Raw genomic sequence first — 15,589 nt, 5'->3', positions numbered from 1 at the left:
GAGGCGCGTTCACCAAGCAGCAACACAACACAACAGAGGTGCGTTCACCAAGCAGCAACACAACAGAGGTGTGTTCACCAAGCAGCAACACAACACAACAGAGGTGCGTTCACCAAGCAGCAACACAACAGAGGTGTGTTCACCAAGCAGCAACACAACACAACAGAGGTGCGTTCACCAAGCAGCAACACAACAGAGGCGCGTTCACCAAGCAGCAACACAACAGAGGTGCGTTCACCAAGCAGCAACACAACACAACAGAGGTGTGTTCACCAAGCAGCAACACAACACAACAGAGGTGTGTTCACCAAGCAGCAACACAACAGAGGTGTGTTCACCAAGCAGCAACACAACAGAGGTGTGTTCACAAGCAGCAACACAACAGAGGTGCGTTCACCAAGCAGCAACACAACAGAGGTGTGTTCACCAAGCAGCAACACAACACAACAGAGGTGCGTTCACCAAGCAGCAACACAACAGAGGTACGTTCACCAAGTAGCAACACAACACAACAGAGGTGTGTTCACCAAGCAGCAACACAACAGAGGTGCGTTCACCAAGCAGCAACACAACAGAGGACGTTCACCAAGCAGCAACACAACACAACAGAGGTGTGTTCACCAAGCAGCAACACAACACAACAGAGGTGTGTTCACCAAGCAGCAACACAACACAACAGAGGTGCGTTCACCAAGCAGCAACACAACACAACAGAGGTGCGTTCACCAAGCAGCAACACAACACAACAAAGGTACGTTCACCAAGCAGCAACACAACAGAGGCGCGTTCACCAAGCAGCAACACAACACAACATAGGTACGTTCACCAAGCAGCAACACAACAGAGGTACGTTCACAGCAAGCAGCAACACAACACAACAGAGGTGTGTTCACAACACAGCAGGCGCGCAACACAACACAACAGAGGTGCGTTCACCAAGCAGCAACACAACACAACAGAGGTACGTTCACCAAGCAGCAACACAACAGAGGTGTGTTCACCAAGCAGCAACACAACAGAGGCGTGTTCACCAAGCAGCAACACAACAGAGGTGTGTTCACCAAGCAAACAACACAACAGAGGTGTGTTCACCAAGCAACAACACAACAGAGGTGTGTTCAACAAGCAGCAACACAACAGAGGTGTGTTCACCAAGCAGCAACACAACACAACAGAGGTGTGTTCACCAAGCAACAACACAACACAACAGAGGTGTGTTCACCAAGCAGCAACACAACACAACAGAGGTACGTTCACCAAGCAGCAACACAACAGAGGTGTGTTCACCAAGCAGCAACACAACAGAGGTGCGTTCACCAAGCAGCAACACAACAGAGGTGTGTTCACCAAGCAGCAACACAACACAACAGAGGTGCGTTCACCAAGCAGCAACACAACAGAGGTACGTTCACCAAGCAGCAACACAACACAACAGAGGTGCGTTCACCAAGCAGCAACACAACACAACAGAGGTACGTTCACCAAGCAGCAACACAACAGAGGTGCGTTCACCAAGCAGCAACACAACAGAGGTGCGTTCACCAAGCAGCAACACAACAGAGGTGTGTTCACCAAGCAAACAACACAACAGAGGTGTGTTCACCAAGCAACAACACAACAGAGGTGTGTTCAACAAGCAGCAACACAACAGAGGTGTGTTCACCAAGCAGCAACACAACACAACAGAGGTGTGTTCACCAAGCAGCAACACAACACAACAGAGGTGTGTTCACCAAGCAGCAACACAACACAACAGAGGTACGTTCACCAAGCAGCAACACAACAGAGGTGTGTTCACCAAGCAGCAACACAACAGAGGTGCATTCACCAAGCAGCAACACAACACAACAGAGGTGTGTTCACCAAGCAACAACACAACACAACAGAGGTGCGTTCACCAAGCAGCAACACAACAGAGGTACGTTCACCAAGCAGCAACACAACACAACAGAGGTGCGTTCACCAAGCAGCAACACAACACAACAGAGGTGTGTTCACCAAGCAGCAACACAACAGAGGTGCGTTCACCAAGCAGCAACACAACAGAGGTGCGTTCACCAAGCAGCAACACAACAGAGGTGTGTTCACCAAGCAGCAACACAACAGAGGCGTGTTCACCAAGCAGCAACACAACAGAGGTGTGTTCACCAAGCAGCAACACAACAGAGGTGTGTTCACCAAGCAGCAACACAACACAACAGAGGTGTGTTCACCAAGCAGCAACACAACACAACAGAGGTGTGTTCACCAAGCAGCAACACAACAGAGGTACGTTCACCAAGCAGCAACACAACACAACAGAGGTGTGTTCACCAAGCAACAACACAACAGAGGTGTGTTCACCAAGCAGCAACACAACACAACAGAGGTGCGTTCAACAAGCAGCAACACAACAGAGGCGCGTTCACCAAGCAGCAACACAACACAACAGAGGTGTGTTCACCAAGCAGCAACACAACACAACAGAGGTGCGTTCACCAAGCAGCAACACAACACAACAGAGGTGCGTTCACCAAGCAGCAACACAACACAACAGAGGTGTGTTCACCAAGCAGCAACACAACACAACAGAGGTGTGTTCACCAACAGCAACACAACACAACAGAGGTGTGTTCACCAAGCAGCAACACAACAGAGGTGCGTTCACCAAGCAGCAACACAACACAACAGAGGCGCGTTCACCAAGCAGCAACACAACACAACAGAGGTGTGTTCACCAAGCAGCAACACAACAGAGGTGTGTTCACCAAGCAACAACACAACAGAGGTACGTTCACCAAGCAGCAACACAACACAACAGAGGTGTGTTCACCAAGCAGCAACACAACACAACAGAGGTGTGTTCACCAAGCAGCAACACAACACAACAGAGGTGCGTTCACCAAGCAGCAACACAACACAACAGAGGTGCGTTCACCAAGCAGCAACACAACACAACAAAGGTACGTTCACCAAGCAGCAACACAACAGAGGCGCGTTCACCAAGCAGCAACACAACACAACATAGGTACGTTCACCAAGCAGCAACACAACAGAGGTACGTTCACCAAGCAGCAACACAACACAACAGAGGTGTGTTCACCAAGCAACAACACAACAGAGGTGCGTTCACCAAGCAGCAACACAACAGAGGCGCGTTCACCAAGCAGCAACACAACAGAGGTACGTTCACCAAGCAGCAACACAACACAACAGAGGTGTGTTCACCAAGCAACAACACAACACAACAGAGGTGCGTTCACCAAGCAGCAACACAACACAACAGAGGTACGTTCACCAAGCAGCAACACAACAGAGGTGTGTTCACCAAGCAGCAACACAACAGAGGCGTGTTCACCAAGCAGCAACACAACAGAGGTGTGTTCACCAAGCAAACAACACAACAGAGGTGTGTTCACCAAGCAGCAACACAACAGAGGTGTGTTCAACAAGCAGCAACACAACAGAGGTGTGTTCACCAAGCAGCAACACAACACAACAGAGGTGTGTTCACCAAGCAGCAACACAACACAACAGAGGTGTGTTCACCAAGCAGCAACACAACACAACAGAGGTACGTTCACCAAGCAGCAACACAACAGAGGTGTGTTCACCAAGCAGCAACACAACAGAGGTGCGTTCACCAAGCAGCAACACAACACAACAGAGGTGTGTTCACCAAGCAGCAACACAACACAACAGAGGTGCGTTCACCAAGCAGCAACACAACAGAGGTACGTTCACCAAGCAGCAACACAACACAACAGAGGTGCGTTCACCAAGCAGCAACACAACACAACAGAGGTGTGTTCACCAAGCAGCAACACAACAGAGGTGCGTTCACCAAGCAGCAACACAACAGAGGTGCGTTCACCAAGCAGCAACACAACAGAGGTGTGTTCACCAAGCAGCAACACAACAGAGGCGTGTTCACCAAGCAGCAACACAACAGAGGTGTGTTCACCAAGCAGCAACACAACAGAGGTGTGTTCACCAAGCAGCAACACAACACAACAGAGGTGTGTTCACCAAGCAGCAACACAACACAACAGAGGTGTGTTCACCAAGCAGCAACACAACACAACAGAGGTACGTTCACCAAGCAGCAACACAACACAACAGAGGTGTGTTCACCAAGCAGCAACACAACAGAGGTGTGTTCACCAAGCAGCAACACAACACAACAGAGGTGCGTTCAACAAGCAGCAACACAACAGAGGCGCGTTCACCAAGCAGCAACACAACACAACAGAGGTGTGTTCACCAAGCAGCAACACAACACAACAGAGGTGCGTTCACCAAGCAGCAACACAACACAACAGAGGTGCGTTCACCAAGCAGCAACACAACACAACAGAGGTGTGTTCACCAAGCAGCAACACAACACAACAGAGGTGTGTTCACCAAGCAGCAACACAACACAACAGAGGTGTGTTCACCAAGCAGCAACACAACAGAGGTGCGTTCACCAAGCAGCAACACAACACAACAGAGGCGCGTTCACCAAGCAGCAACACAACACAACAGAGGTGTGTTCACCAAGCAGCAACACAACAGAGGTGTGTTCACCAAGCAGCAACACAACACAACAGAGGTGTGTTCACCAAGCAACAACACAACAGAGGCGCGTTCACCAAGCAGCAACACAACACAACAGAGGTGTGTTCACCAAGCAGCAACACAACACAACAGAGGTGCGTTCACCAAGCAGCAACACAACACAACAGAGGTGTGTTCACCAAGCAGCAACACAACAGAGGTGTGTTCACCAAGCAGCAACACAACAGAGGTGTGTTCACCAAGCAGCAACACAACAGAGGTGTGTTCAACAAGCAGCAACACAACAGAGGTGTGTTCACCAAGCAGCAACACAACACAACAGAGGTGTGTTCACCAAGCAGCAACACAACACAACAGAGGTGTGTTCACCAAGCAGCAACACAACACAACAGAGGTACGTTCATCAAGCAGCAACACAACAGAGGTGTGTTCACCAAGCAGCAACACAACAGAGGTGCGTTCACCAAGCAGCAACACAACACAACAGAGGTGTGTTCACCAAGCAGCAACACAACACAACAGAGGTGCGTTCACCAAGCAGCAACACAACAGAGGTACGTTCACCAAGCAGCAACACAACACAACAGAGGTGCGTTCACCAAGCAGCAACACAACACAACAGAGGTGTGTTCACCAAGCAGCAACACAACAGAGGTGCGTTCACCAAGCAGCAACACAACAGAGGTGCGTTCACCAAGCAGCAACACAACAGAGGTGTGTTCACCAAGCAACAACACAACAGAGGCGTGTTCACCAAGCAGCAACACAACAGAGGTGTGTTCACCAAGCAGCAACACAACAGAGGTGTGTTCACCAAGCAGCAACACAACACAACAGAGGTGTGTTCACCAAGCAGCAACACAACACAACAGAGGTGTGTTCACCAAGCAGCAACACAACACAACAGAGGTACGTTCACCAAGCAGCAACACAACACAACAGAGGTGTGTTCACCAAGCAACAACACAACAGAGGTACGTTCACCAAGCAGCAACACAACACAACAGAGGTGCGTTCACCAAGCAGCAACACAACACAACAGAGGTGTGTTCACCAAGCAGCAACACAACAGAGGTGCGTTCACCAAGCAGCAACACAACAGAGGTGCGTTCACCAAGCAGCAACACAACAGAGGTGTGTTCACCAAGCAGCAACACAACAGAGGCGTGTTCACCAAGCAGCAACACAACAGAGGTGTGTTCACCAAGCAGCAACACAACAGAGGTGTGTTCACCAAGCAGCAACACAACACAACAGAGGTGCGTTCACCAAGCAGCAACACAACACAACAGAGGTGTGTTCACCAAGCAGCAACACAACACAACAGAGGTGTGTTCACCAAGCAGCAACACAACACAACAGAGGTACGTTCACCAAGCAGCAACACAACACAACAGAGGTGTGTTCACCAAGCAGCAACACAACAGAGGTGTGTTCACCAAGCAGCAACACAACACAACAGAGGTGCGTTCAACAAGCAGCAACACAACAGAGGCGCGTTCACCAAGCAGCAACACAACACAACAGAGGTGTGTTCACCAAGCAGCAACACAACACAACAGAGGTGCATTCACCAAGCAGCAACACAACACAACAGAGGTGCGTTCACCAAGCAGCAACACAACACAACAGAGGTGTGTTCACCAAGCAGCAACACAACACAACAGAGGTGTGTTCACCAAGCAGCAACACAACACAACAGAGGTGTGTTCACCAAGCAGCAACACAACAGAGGTGCGTTCACCAAGCAGCAACACAACACAACAGAGGCGCGTTCACCAAGCAGCAACACAACACAACAGAGGTGTGTTCACCAAGCAGCAACACAACAGAGGTGTGTTCACCAAGCAGCAACACAACACAACAGAGGTGTGTTCACCAAGCAGCAACACAACAGAGGCGCGTTCACCAAGCAGCAACACAACACAACAGAGGTGTGTTCACCAAGCAGCAACACAACACAACAGAGGTGCGTTCACCAAGCAGCAACACAACACAACAGAGGTGTGTTCACCAAGCAGCAACACAACAGAGGTGTGTTCACCAAGCAACAACACAACAGAGGTGTGTTCACCAAGCAGCAACACAACAGAGGTGTGTTCAACAAGCAGCAACACAACAGAGGTGTGTTCACCAAGCAGCAACACAACACAACAGAGGTGTGTTCACCAGCAGCAACACAACACAACAGAGGTGTGTTCACCAAGCAGCAACACAACACAACAGAGGTACGTTCACCAAGCAGCAACACAACAGAGGTGTGTTCACCAAGCAGCAACACAACAGAGGTGCGTTCACCAAGCAGCAACACAACACAACAGAGGTGTGTTCACCAAGCAGCAACACAACACAACAGAGGTGCGTTCACCAAGCAGCAACACAACAGAGGTACGTTCACCAAGCAGCAACACAACACAACAGAGGTGCGTTCACCAAGCAGCAACACAACACAACAGAGGTGTGTTCACCAAGCAGCAACACAACAGAGGTGCGTTCACCAAGCAGCAACACAACAGAGGTGCGTTCACCAAGCAGCAACACAACAGAGGTGTGTTCACCAAGCAGCAACACAACAGAGGCGTGTTCACCAAGCAGCAACACAACAGAGGTGTGTTCACCAAGCAGCAACACAACAGAGGTGTGTTCACCAAGCAGCAACACAACACAACAGAGGTGTGTTCACCAAGCAGCAACACAACACAACAGAGGTGTGTTCACCAAGCAGCAACACAACACAACAGAGGTACGTTCACCAAGCAGCAACACAACACAACAGAGGTGTGTTCACCAAGCAGCAACACAACAGAGGTACGTTCACCAAGCAGCAACACAACACAACAGAGGTGCATTCACCAAGCAGCAACACAACACAACAGAGGTGTGTTCACCAAGCAGCAACACAACACAACAGAGGTGTGTTCACCAAGCAGCAACACAACACAACAGAGGTACGTTCACCAAGCAGCAACACAACACAACAGAGGTGTGTTCACCAAGCAGCAACACAACAGAGGTGTGTTCACCAAGCAGCAACACAACACAACAGAGGTGCGTTCAACAAGCAGCAACACAACACAGGCGCGTTCACCAAGCAGCAACACAACACAACAGAGGTGTGTTCACCAAGCAGCAACACAACACAACAGAGGTGCGTTCACCAAGCAGCAACACAACACAACAGAGGTGCGTTCACCAAGCAGCAACACAACACAACAGAGGTGTGTTCACCAAGCAGCAACACAACACAACAGAGGTGTGTTCACCAAGCAGCAACACAACACAACAGAGGTGTGTTCACCAAGCAGCAACACAACAGAGGTGCGTTCACCAAGCAGCAACACAACACAACAGAGGCCCGTTCACCAAGCAGCAACACAACACAACAGAGGTGTGTTCACCAAGCAGCAACACAACAGAGGTGTGTTCACCAAGCAGCAACACAACACAACAGAGGTGTGTTCACCAAGCAGCAACACAACAGAGGCGCGTTCACCAAGGAGCAACACAACACAACAGAGGTGTGTTCACCAAGCAGCAACACAACACAACAGAGGTGCGTTCACCAAGCAGCAACACAACACAACAGAGGTGTGTTCACCAAGCAGCAACACAACAGAGGCGCGTTCACCAAGCAGCAACACAACACAACAGAGGTGCGTTCACCAAGCAGCAACACAACAGAGGTGTGTTCACCAAGCAGCAACACAACAGAGGCGCGTTCACCAAGCAGCAACACAACACAACAGAGGTGCGTTCACCAAGCAGCAACACAACAGAGGTGCGTTCACCAAGCAGCAACACAACAGAGGCGCGTTTACCAAGCAGCAACACAACACAACAGAGGTGCGTTCACCAAGCAGCAACACAACAGAGGTGCGTTCACCAAGCAGCAACACAACAGAGGTGCGTTCACCAAGCAGCAACACAACAGAGGCGCGTTTACCAAGCAGCAACACAACACAACAGAGGTGCGTTCACCAAGCAGCAACACAACACAACAGAGGTGTGTTCACCAAGCAGCAACACAACAGAGGTGTGTTCACCAAGCAGCAACACAACACAACAGAGGTGTGTTCACCAAGCAGCAACACAACAGAGGTGTGTTCACCAAGCAGCAACACAACACAACAGAGGTGTGTTCACCAAGCAGCAACACAACACAACAGAGGCGCGTTCACCAAGCAGCAACACAACACAACAGAGGTGCGTTCACCAAGCAGCAACACAACACAACAGAGGTGTGTTCACCAAGCAGCAACACAACACAACAGAGGTGCGTTCACCAAGCAGCAACACAACACAACAGAGGTGTGTTCACCAATCAGCAACACAACACAACAGAGGTGCGTTCACCAAGCAGCAACACAACAGAGGTGCGTTCACCAAGCAGCAACACAACACAACAGAGGTGTGTTCACCAAGCAGCAACACAACAGAGGTGCGTTCACCAAGCAGCAACACAACAGAGGCGCGTTCACCAAGCAGCAACACAACACAACAGAGGTGCGTTCACCAAGCAGCAACACAACACAACAGAGGTGCGTTCACCAAGCAGCAACACAACACAACAGAGGTGCGTTCACCAAGCAGCAACACAACACAACAGAGGTGCGTTCACCAAGCAGCAACACAACAGAGGTGTGTTCACCAAGCAGCAACACAACAGAGGCGCGTTCACCAAGCAGCAACACAACACAACAGAGGTGTGTTCACCAAGCAGCAACACAACAGAGGTGCGTTCACCAAGCAGCAACACAACAGAGGCGCGTTCACCAAGCAGCAACACAACACAACAGAGGTGCGTTCACCAAGCAGCAACACAACAGAGGTGCGTTCACCAAGCAGCAACACAACACAACAGAGGTGCGTTCACCAAGCAGCAACACAACAGAGGTGTGTTCACCAAGCAGCAACACAACAGAGGTGCGTTCACCAAGCAGCAACACAACAGAGGTGTGTTCACCAAGCAGCAACACAACACAACAGAGGTGTGTTCACCAAGCAGCAACACAACAGAGGTGTGTTCACCAAGCAGCAACACAACAGAGGTGTGTTCACCAAGCAGCAACACAACAGAGGTGTGTTCACCAAGCAGCAACACAACAGAGGTGCGTTCACCAAGCAGCAACACAACAGAGGTGTGTTCACCAAGCAGCAACACAACACAACAGAGGTGCGTTCACCAAGCAGCAACACAACAGAGGTACGTTCACCAAGCAGCAACACAACACAACAGAGGTGTGTTCACCAAGCAGCAACACAACAGAGGTGTGTTCACCAAGCAGCAACACAACACAACAGAGGTGCGTTCACCAAGCAGCCTGTTTTCGCAGCTCGTTGAGAGTTTCTAGGCAGATAGTTTGTGTTGTTTTCTAATCTGTTCTGAGAGGTAACGCAGCCCACATGGGGTCCGGCTAAGGAAGGACGGGCTTTTTTAAGACAGATGAAACAAGGTGTTGTGTTAGATGCTATCCTCAATCGGACAAAAGGTTGATTTCCAGTTGTTATTTTTTTAACACAAAAGACGGTGTAGTTTGCTGCTGCAGTTCAAGGCTGGTTGCAGTCGGGGCTGTGAATCAAAAGAAGAGGAAGGTGTGCAGTACTGGAAGGATTGGCTCTGTAATGCCTGCCCATAACTATTATTGTTCAATATCTATTCATGTAAAACAATCTTATTGGAAAGAGTTCATATTATTGACCGTTTCCTGCCCAATAATGTCTGTAAACACACTGGTAATGAAAGTAACATGACCTAGCATAGCCACTACCTACAGGTGTAGGATCTTTGTATAATGTAGGATCTTTGTTTAATGTAGAATCTTCATTTAATGTAGAATCTTCATTTAATGTAGGATCTTTGTTTAATGTAGAATCTTCATTTAATGTAGAATCTTCGTTTAATGTAGAATCTTCATTTAATGTAGAATCTTCATTTAGAATCTTCATTTAGTGTTTTCTTGCTATGCAGGACATGCAGATGATCTTTGTCATTTACATTTTCATTCACAGGAAATCTACTAACACACTGTTATATTAAAAGTGCAACTCTTTTCATGTAGCTTACTTTTGGCCAGCTAATAGCCTTAACCACCAATCAAGAAATGTTATGGACAAACGCTAAATTCCTTTTGCAGGAATCTTTTGCTGTGACAATACTGATAATTTACGATCCCACTTCTGTAAATTGCTTATCTCAACGTGATATAAAAATATCATAGAATATTTACTTCACAAGAGAATGCCATTTTTTAATGAAGACCAATGCTTCATTTCATTTATGTCTTTTATAGTCATTATATACTTTTTTTATTTCAAGGTCAGAACAAACATGACTATATGTGATCTTCAAACTAGACACAGTGCACAAATACATTTCATTTCCTTTTTAAAGTTATTCAGGAGCTTTACCATTTCTGCTTCATTACTGTCTAAGAAGGCTGAGTTGGGAGAAGGCAGACAGTCAAAAGGCAGACAGTCGGGAGAAGGCAGACAGTCAGAAGGCAGACAGTCAGAAGGCAGACGGTTGGCAGAAGGCAGACAGTCAGAAGGCAGACCGTCAGAAGGCAGACAGTCGGGAGAAGGCAGACAGTCGGGAGAAGGCAGACAGTCGGGAGAAGGCAGACAGTCAGAAGGCAGACAGTTGGGAGAAGGCAGACAGTCAGAAGGCAGACAGTCGGGAGAAGGCAGACAGTCAGGAGAAGACAGACAGTTGGGAGAAGGCAGACAGTCAGAAGGCAGACCGTTGGGAGAAGGCAGACAGTCAGAAGGCAGACAGTCGGGAGAAGGCAGACAGTCAGAAGGCAGACAGTCAGGAGAAGGCAGACAGTCGGGAGAATGCAGACAGTCAGAAGGCAGACAGTCGGAGAAGGCAGACAGTCGGGAGAGGGCAGACAGTCAGAAGGCAGACAGTCGGGAGAAGGCAGACAGACAGGTGGCAGACAATTGTGAGAAGGCAGACAGTCGGGAGAAAGCAGATAGTCGCGAGAAGGCAGACAGTCGGGAGAAGGCAGACAGTCAGAAGGCAGACAGTCGGGAGGGTTCTTGTCATTACTATATTACCCTACCTGGCTGAAGAAATGTCCCATTACTTCAAATATGGCCATTTCTCCACTGCATAACCCATTTGTGTGTGTGTGTTATGTTCTGTGAGTGTGTCCACCATAAGCCACACCTATTTAAATTGAATGGCGACGAAGAAGCAGCATAGATGTTAAGAGCCAAAAACAGGCATTGTTTGTTTAATGACGTTAGAAAATTAATCACAGTAATTATGTTGTCGTTTCTACACTTTGGCGCAACAAAACTGGGCCGCAAGAGCATGCTTTGTTCCCCGCGACGAATTCTATACTTGAAGCATTAGTGGTCAAAAGCAAGATTTCTCCTGTTTCTGTCTCAGAGAGGAATATGTAGAGAGTAAGAGCAGAGTGTTTCCAGCTGTCTCTTATTAAAACGTTCCTGACAGGAGTTATAAGGCAAGTTCTAGTGAGAACGGGCGGGGGTGAGAGAGAGACAGCGAGTGAACGGATGAACAGTTTGTACTTATTACAGTATATTGAACTGATGAGACAGCAAATTACAGCATGTCCCATTTAAAACACCACAGCATTCATTCATTTCTTCTCCTCTGCTTATTCCCCTTTCCCCACTCCCCTTCCACCCCCCCAAGACCCCTGTCTCTCTTTCCCTCACCCCACCCCTCCCTCTACCAGTATAGGTGGTGTACGTCGGTACGAAACTGAACATCTCCTATGAAATTGGTTTTCTGTGGAAAACTGATGGATCACTGCGTGCTCGTGACACAAAAACACACAAATGGATGAACGCACCCACCCACGCACCCACCCACGCACCCATCCACGCACCCACGCACCCACGCACGAACACACACACACACACAGACACACACACACACACACCCACCCACCCACCCACCCACCCACCCACCCACCTACCCACCCACCCACCCACGCACGCACGCACCCACCCAAGCACCCACCCACGCACCCACGCACGAACACACACACACACACACACACACACACACACTATTATAACAAAAATGAACACACCCACACACATACACAGAGGAGAGGGGGAGGGGAGAGGAGAGATGAATGTATTTCGCCCCATGAATGAATGAATATGATTATCAGGACTGAGACCCTTTCAAGGACAAAGTGTGTGTGTGTGTGTGTGTGTGTGTGTGTGTGTGTGTGTGTGTGTGCATGTGAATATATTCATGTGTGCATAGTGCAGGTGACATCAACAGGAAGTGGCACTCTGTAATTATATCACTCTGTCTTCCTGTGGTGAGGACTGCATCTAGCTAATGCCTCCAGAATCACCAGCGAGAGGAGAAAATAGCCATTCAAATGGAAAATCACCAGTGCAGCGCACTACTCCCCTGCTTGGAGGTTGCCATCTTACGACAAGGGTGTGTGTGCGAGTGAGAGAGTGTGTTTGATGGAATGTGGAGGTGCGGTTTAGAGCGAGGAGATGGTGTGGTGTGTGTGTGTGTGTGTGTCTGTGTGTGTGTGTGTGTGTGTGTGTGGTGATAAATCAGTTGGTAGGTAAAGGGTTTTTAATGCAGCGCTCGCTAGTCCCAGCCTCCATTCTCTGTCAGAACTCAGTAAAAGATGAGAGGCCCCCAGGGAATAAAACTGGCCTGGAGCAGAGCAGGGGGGCACTGCTGCAAGACACACACACACCCACACACACGCAAACACACACACACACCAGGGACTGCACAGCCACTGACATCACGTGTGAATGAGTGAAGCCATGAAAAAATAAATGAATTAAACTTATCCAATAAGGGTCCATTCAGTATGTTGATGACCCCCCCAAATAAAAAAAAAAAAAAAAAAAAAAAAAAAAAACGTAAACAAATGTATTTCTCAAATTAGTTTAAAATGTGTTTATTAATGATTCACGACTGCCGATATAGCATTCATATTATGTGGAAATATTTAGACTAAACAAATAGAAGTTTGAGTATAATATATTTCTATGCATATACTGTAAAGCCACAGTCTGGAGGTGCAGTGGTATGGATGATGTGCGATTCATGTCTCCAGGAACTCCTGTGATAGTTTCAGTCTAGGGGCAGGATATGAAAACAGTGTGGAATTTGCCAACGTCAATACATCTCCTGTCTGATAGAAAAATGTGTTCTGAATCGCAGATACACTCTGGTCCTGGCATACCTTTTGAAGGGCAAGAAATAAGCTAAACATATGGACAAGATAGAGAGAGACATTGGAAGGAGAGAGAGAGAGCGAGAGAGAGAGAGGAAGGTTAAGATAGAGGAGGGAGAAGAGAGAGGGAGAGAAAAGAGAGAGGGAGAAGATAGAGGAGGGAGAAGAGAGAGAGTTAGAGAAAAGAGAGGGAGAAAAGAGAGAGGGAGAAGATAGAGGAGGGAGAAGAGAGAGGGAGAAGATAGAGGAGGGAGAAAAGAGAGAGGGAGAAGATAGAGGAGGGAGAAAAGAGAGAGGGAGAAGATAGAGGAGGGAGAAGAGAGAGGGGGAGAAGAGAGTGAAGAGGCGACTACGGCATGCTTACCTAGGCACAGTTCCTCTGTCCAGTGTCTGTGTTACTTTTTCCCATCAAAATCTTTTCTTTTTACTGGCCAGTCTGAGATATGGCTTTTTCTTTGCAACTCTGCCTAGAAGACCAGCATCCCAGAGTCGCCTCTTCACTGTTGACGTTGAGGCTGGGGTTAAGGGTATTATCTAATGAAGCTGCCAGTTGAGAACTTGTGAGGAATCTGTTTCTCAAACTAGACACTCTAATGCACTTGTCCTCTTGCTCAGTTGTGCACCGGGGCCTCCGGCTCCTCTTTCTATTCTGGTTAGAACCAGTTAGTGCTGTTCTGTAAAGGGAGTAGTACACAGCATTGTATGAGATCTTCAGTTTCTTGGAAATTTCTCGCATGGAATAGCCTTCATTTCTCAGAACAAGAATAGACTGACGAGTTTCAGAAGAAAGTTATTTGTTTCTGGCCATTTTGAGCATGTAATCAAACCCACAAATGCTGATGCTCCAGATACTTAACAAGTCTAAAGAAGGTCAGTTGTAATTGCTTCTTTAATCAGGACATCAGATATGCTAACATAATTGTGAAAGGGTTTTCTAATGATGAATTAGCCTTTTAATTAAAATTATAAACTTGGATTAGCTAACACAACATGCCATTGGAACACAGGAGTGATGGTTGCTGACAATGGGCCTCTGTACAACTATGTAGATATTCCATGAAAAATCTGCCGTTTCCAGCTACAATAGTCATTTGCAACATGAACAATGTCTACACTGTATTTCTGATCAATTTCATGTTATTTTAATTGACAAAACATGTGCTTTTCTGTCAAAAACAAGGACATTTCTAAGTGACCCCAAACTTTTGAACGGTAGTGTATGTGTATGTGTACTGTGTGTGTGTCGCACACACATACCTTGTGTCTGGCAGGTTAATACCACCAGACGTGTGTGGTTCAGTGATCTTCAAGACAGAGGAGTTCAGACTCGCATGCAGCGGAACCTTCGCTGCGTTCGTCTCCATGGCAACTGGAAAATCATTTTCCTGTGGAGGCGAAGATTCCGAGATGCTGAAATGGACAAAGTATATTGTCATCATTTTTCAGGCCTCTGCATAACAGGGTTAGGCTTTTCCAGCTCACTCTGTCTCTAGCGTACCGCTACCGGCTTTGTGTGTATGTGTGTGTGTGGGGGGGGGGGGTCATTTAAACATTTCCCTTGTGGATAATATATACTGTATGCTTATCATAAGCCCAACCAAAATATATACGGTATACAGTATTTCTCAATCGTCTCTGTTCTGTACTGACTATCAGGAGAAATGCTCTTTTGCAATCAGTTTTTGTCTGTAGTTGGAAAACATGTATTTGCCAAAACAATAGTTCATCTTTCACCGTTACCCACCACGAACCGCATTATAATGGAGCTAAACAGACATCAGTTTAATAAAAACCCTACATGCCACATTCCTCCACGTGTTTCAATCACATTTGCAGGAGTTATCAAAACTTTC

This window comes from Oncorhynchus tshawytscha, linkage group LG29, assembly GCF_018296145.1.
Source record: "Oncorhynchus tshawytscha isolate Ot180627B linkage group LG29, Otsh_v2.0, whole genome shotgun sequence".
In the NCBI taxonomy this organism is placed as follows: Eukaryota; Metazoa; Chordata; class Actinopteri; order Salmoniformes; family Salmonidae; genus Oncorhynchus; species Oncorhynchus tshawytscha.
Note: the sequence above shows the minus strand (reverse complement) of the source record.